This window comes from Arachis hypogaea, chromosome 17, assembly GCF_003086295.3.
Source record: "Arachis hypogaea cultivar Tifrunner chromosome 17, arahy.Tifrunner.gnm2.J5K5, whole genome shotgun sequence".
Lineage (NCBI taxonomy): Eukaryota > Viridiplantae > Streptophyta > Magnoliopsida > Fabales > Fabaceae > Arachis > Arachis hypogaea.
The window spans coordinates 117,742,825-117,748,490 of NC_092052.1; the positions used below are offsets into that span (position 1 = coordinate 117,742,825).

Here is a 5,666-nt window from a genome sequence, read left to right on the forward strand (position 1 = left end):
TAACCGCTCAGTCTCAAGTTTTCACTTGACACCTACACGCCACAAGCACATGGTTAGAGACAGCTTGGTTTAGCCGCTTAGACTAGGATTTTATTCCTTTAGGTCCTCCTATCCACTAATGCTCAAAGCCTTGGGATCCTTTTTATTTGCCCTTGCCTTTTTGGTTTTAAGGGTTATTGGCTTTTTGCTCTTGCCTCTTGGTTTTAAGAGCTTTTGGCTTTTTCTGCTTGCTTTTTCTTTCTATTTTTTTCGCCTATTTTTTTTTCTGCAAGCTTTGTTCTTTGCTGCTTTTTCTTGCTTCAAGAATCATTTTTATGATTTTTCAGATTATCAAATAACATGTCTCCTAGTCATCATTCTTTCAAGAGCCAACATATTTAACATTCTTAAACAACAACTTCAAAAGACATATGCACTGTTTAAGCATTCATTCATAAAATAAGAAGCATTGTCACCACATCAATATAATTAAGCTAAGTTCAAGGATAAATTCGAAACTCATGTACTTCTTGTTCTTTTGAATTAAAACAGTTTTTATTTTAAGAGAGGTGATGGATTCATAGGACATTCATAACTTTAAGACAAAGTTACTAACTACTAATGATCATGTAAAAAAGACACAAACATAGATAAGCACATAACATATAAAAACGAAAAACAGAAGAAATGAGAACAAGGAATGAATCCACCTTAGTGATGGTGGCGTTTCCTCCTTGAAGAGCCAATGATGTCTTTGAGCTCTTCTATGTCTCTTCCTTGTCTTTGTTGCTCCTCCCTCATTGCTTTTTGATCTTCTCTTATTTCATGAAGCATGATGGAGTGCTCTTGATGTTCCACCCTTAATTGTCCCATGTTGGCACTTAATTCTCCTAAGGAGGTGTTGATTTGCTCCCAATAGTTTTGTGGAGGAAATTGCATTTGAGGCATCTCCGGGATCTCATGGTGGTGAGCTTCCTGCGCCTCTTGAGCTCCATGAATGGGCTCTCTTGCTTGCTCTATCTTTTTCTTAGTGATGGGCTTCTCTTCCTTAATAGGAATGTCTCCTTCTATGAAAGCTCCAGCTGAGTAACATAGATGGCAAATAAGATGAGGAAAAGCTAGCCTTGCCATGGGGGATGACTTTTCGGCTATTTTGTAGAGTTCATTAGAGATGACTTCATGAACTTCTATTTCCTCTCTAATCATGATGCTATGAATCATGATGGCCCGATCCACAGTAACTTCAGATCGGTTGCTAGTGGGGATGATGGAGCATTGGATGAATTCCAACCATCCTCTAGCCACAGGCTTGAGGTCCAATCTTCTTAGTTGAACCGGCTTGCCTTTGGAGTCAATCTTCCATTGAGCTCCTTCCACACATATGTCCATAGGGACTTGGTCCAACCTTTGATTAAAGTTGACCCTTCTAGTGTAGGGGCGTTCATCTCCTTGCATCATAGGCAAGTTAAACGCCAACCTCACATTTTCCGGACTAAAATCCAAGTATTTCCCCCGAACCATTGTAACATAGTTCTTTGGATCCGAGTTCTTACTTTGATCATAGTTCTTGGTTATCCATGCATTAGCATAGAACTCTTGAACCATTAGGATGCCGACTTGTTGGATGGGGTTTGTTAGAACTTCCCAACCTCTTCTTTGAATTTCATGTCGGATCTCCGGATACTCATTTCTTTTGAGTTTGAAAGGGACCTCGGGGATCACCTTCTTCTTGGCCACAACATCATAGAAGTGGTCTTGATGGGCTTTGGAGATAAATCTTTCCATCTCCCATGACTCGGATGTGGAAGTTTTTGTCTTCCCTTTCCCTTTTCTAGAGGATTCTCCGGTCTTAGGTGCCATCAATGGTAATGGAAAAATAAAAAGCTTATGCTTTTACCACACCAAACTTAGAATATTGCTCGTCCTCGAGCAAGAGAAGAAGAATAGAAGAAGAAGAAGAAGAAGAAATGGAGGAGAGGGAGAAGGGGATGTGTTTCGGCCAAGAAGGGTATAGAGGGGTTGTGTTGTGTGAATTTTAAGAAGAATGGAGGGCTTTATATAAGGAGGGGAGGGGGGAAAGGTTTCGGCCAGATGGGTGGGTTTGGGTGGGAAATTGGTTTTGAATTTTGAAGGTAGGTGGGGTTTATGAGGTAGGTTTATGGGGAAGAGTGGATGGATGTGAAGAGGTGATGGGGAAGAGTGTTTATGGGGTTGTGTGAAAGAGAGTGATGAGAAGAAGTGAGTGGAGGTAGGTGGGGATCCTGTGGGGTCCACAGATCCTGAGTGGATCCTGTGGGGTCCACAGATCCTGAGGTGTTCAAGGATTTACATCCCTGCACCCATTAGGCATATAAAAATGCTTTTGCACACAACTCTGGGCGTTCAGCGCCAGGTTGGTGCCTATTTTGGGCGTTCAACGCCCATTTGTTGCCATTTCTAGCGTTGAACGCCAGAACCATGCTTGTTCTGGGCGTTCAGCGCCAGTTCTTGCCCATTTTGGGCGTTCAGCGCCAGAACCATGCTCTGTTCTGGCGTTGAACGCCAGGCAGATGCTTCCTCCAGGGTGTGATTTTTCTTCTGCTGTTTTTGATTCCGTTTTTAATTTTTTTTTGTTTATTTTGTGACTCCACATGATCATTAACCTAAGAAAACATGAAAAACAAAAATAATAGAGTTAGATAAATAAACATTGGGTTGCCTCCCAACAAGCGCTTCTTTAATGTCAATAGCTTGACAGTGGGCTCTCATGGAACCTCACAGATGTGCAGAGCTTTGTTGAAACTCTGCAACACCAAACTTAGAGTTTGGATATGGGAGTTCAACACCAAACTTAGAGTTTGGTTGTGGCCTCCCAACACCAAACTTAGAGTTTGACTGTGGGGGCTCTGGTTGACTCTATTTTGAGAGAAGCTCTTTATGCTTCCTCTCTATGGATGCAGAGAGAGATCCTTGAGTTGTAAACACAAGGTTGTCCTCATTCAATTGAAGGATTAATTCTCCTCTGTCCACATCAATCACAGCTCTTGCTGTGGCTAGGAAAGGTCTTCCTAGGATGATGGATTCATCCTCTTCCTTTCCAGTATCCAGGACTATGAAATCAGTAGGTATGTAAAGGCCCTCAACCTTTACTAATACATCTTCTACTTGTCTATAAGCCTATTTTCTTGAGCTGTCTGCCATCTCTAGTGAGATTTTAGCAGCTTGCACCCCATAGATTCCCAGTTTCTCTATTACAGAGAGGGGCATGAGGTTTATCCCTGAACCAAGGTCACACAGAGCCTTAAAGATCATGGTGCCTATGGTATAAGGTATTATGAACTTTCTAGGATCCTGTCTCTTCTGAGGCAATGTCAGTTGATCCAGATCACTTAGTTCATTGATGAACAAGGGAGGTTCAACTTCCCAAGTATCAATGCCAAATAATTTGGCATTCAGCTTCATGATTGCACCAAGAAACTTGGCAGTTTGCTCTTCAGTGACATCTTCATTCTCTTCAGAAGAGGAATACTCATCAGAGCTCATGAATGGCATAAGGAGGTTCAATGGAATCTCTATGGTCTCTAGATGAGCCTCAGAGTCCTTTGGTTCCTCAGAGGGAAGCTCCTTATTGATCACTGGATGTCCCAGGAGGTCTTCCTCCTTGGGATTCACGTCCTCTCCTTCCCTTATAGGTTCGGCCATGGTGCTTATGTCAATGGCCTTGCACTCTCCTTTTGGATTCTCTTCTGTATTGCTTGGGAGAGTACTAGGAGGGATTTCAGTGATCCTTTTACTCAACTGGCCCACTTGTGCTTCCAAATTTCTAATGGAAGACCTTGTTTCATTCATGAAACTTACAGTGGCCTTGGACAATCAGAGACTAAGTTTGCTAAATTAGAAGTATTTTATTCAGAGTTCTCTGTCTGTTGCTGAGTTGATGATGGAAAAGGCTTGCTATTGCTAAACCTATTTCTTCCACCATTATTAAAGCCTTGTTGAGGCTTTTGATCCTTCCATGAGAAATTTGGATGATTTCTCCATGTTGAGTTATAGGTGTTTCCATAAGGGTCACCTAAGTAATTTACCTCTGCTATTGCAGGGTTCTCAGGATCATAGGCTTCTTCTTCAGAAGATGCCTCTTGAGTACTGTTGGATGCAGCTTGCATTCCATTCAGACTCTGAGAGATCATATTGACTTACTGAGTCAATATTTTGTTCTGAGCCAATATGGCATTCAGAGTATCAATTTCAAGAACTCCCTTCTTTATAGGCGTCCCATTACTCACAGGATTCCTCTCAGAAGTGTACATAAACTGGTTATTAGCAACCATGTCAATGAGTTCTTGAGCTTCTGCAGGCGTTTTCTTTAGGTGTATAGATCCACCTGCAAAAGTATCCAATGACATTTTGGCTAAGTCAGATAGACCATCATAGAAGATATCCAGGATGGTCCATTCTGAAAGCATGTCAGTAGGACACTTTTTGGTCAGTCCTTTGTATCTCTCCCAAGCTTCATAGAGGGATTCACCTTCTTTCTGTCTGAAGGTCTGAACGTCCACTCTAATCTTACTAAGCTTTTGAGGAGGAAAGAACTTGGCTAAGAAAGCCTTGACCAGCTTATCCCATGAGTTCAGGCTATCCTTAGGTTGAGAATCTAACCAGAGTCTAGCTCTGTCTCTTACAGCAAAAGGGAAAAGCATGAGCCTGTAGACTTCAGGATCTACTCCATTAGTTTTTACAGTATCACATATCTGCAAGAATTCAGTTAAGAACTGAAAAGGATCTTCAGATGAAAGTCCATGAAACTTGCAGTTCTGCTGCATCAGAGAAACTAATTGAGGTTTCAGCTCAAAGTTGTTTGCTCCAATGGCAGGAATGGAGATGCTTCTTCCATGTAAATTGGAATTTGGTGCAGTAAAGTCACCAAGCATTCTCCTTGTATTGTTGTTGGGTTCGGCTGCCATCTCCTTTACTTGTTCGAAATTTTCAATCAAGTTGTCTCTGGATTGTTGTAATTTAGCTTCTCTTAATTTCCTCTTCAGAGTCCTTTCAGGTTCTGGATCAGCTTCAACAAGAATTCCTTTTTCTCTGTCCCTGCTCATAAGAAAGAGGAGAGAAAAAGAAAAGAAGAGGAATCCTCTATGTCACAGTAAAGAGGTCCCTTATTGTTAGTATAAGAAAAGAAGAAGAAATTCGAACACAGATAGAAAAGGAGGTTCGAATTTGGTGATGATGTGAGGAAGAGATGTTAGTAGATGGATAAATAAATAGAATAAGATGAGAGAGAAGGAGGGAATTTTTGAAAATTATTTTTGAAAAAGAGTTAGTGATTTTTGAAAATGATTTTTGAAAAATGTTAGTAATTTTCGAAAATTAAAATGAGAATTTAAAATAATTAGTTAATTAAAAAGAAATTTTGAAAAAGGGGGAAGATATTTTCGAAAATTAGAGAGAGAGAGTTAGTTAGGTAGTTTTGAAAAAGATAAGAAGCAAACAAAAAGTTAGTTAGTTAGTTGAAACAAATTTTGAAAATCAATTTTGAAAAAGATAAGATAAGAAGTTAGAGAAGATATTTTGAAATCATATTTTGAAAAAGATAAGATAAGAAGATATTTTTGAAAAGATATGATTGAAATTAGTTTTGAAAAAGATTTGATTTTTAAAATCACAATTAATGACTTGATTCACAAGAAATCACAAGATATGAT

General features: G+C 39.9%; 1 non-coding gene across 1 annotated transcript; it reads left to right on the forward strand.

Annotated features, from left to right (window-relative positions):
• Window positions 1–4,419: 4,419 nt before the first annotated feature.
• LOC112767600 (small nucleolar RNA R71) lies at window positions 4,420–4,526 on the forward strand. Its single transcript, XR_003185041.1, has one exon. It is a non-coding gene; the product is annotated as a small nucleolar RNA R71 (small nucleolar RNA).
• Window positions 4,527–5,666: the final 1,140 nt, after the last annotated feature.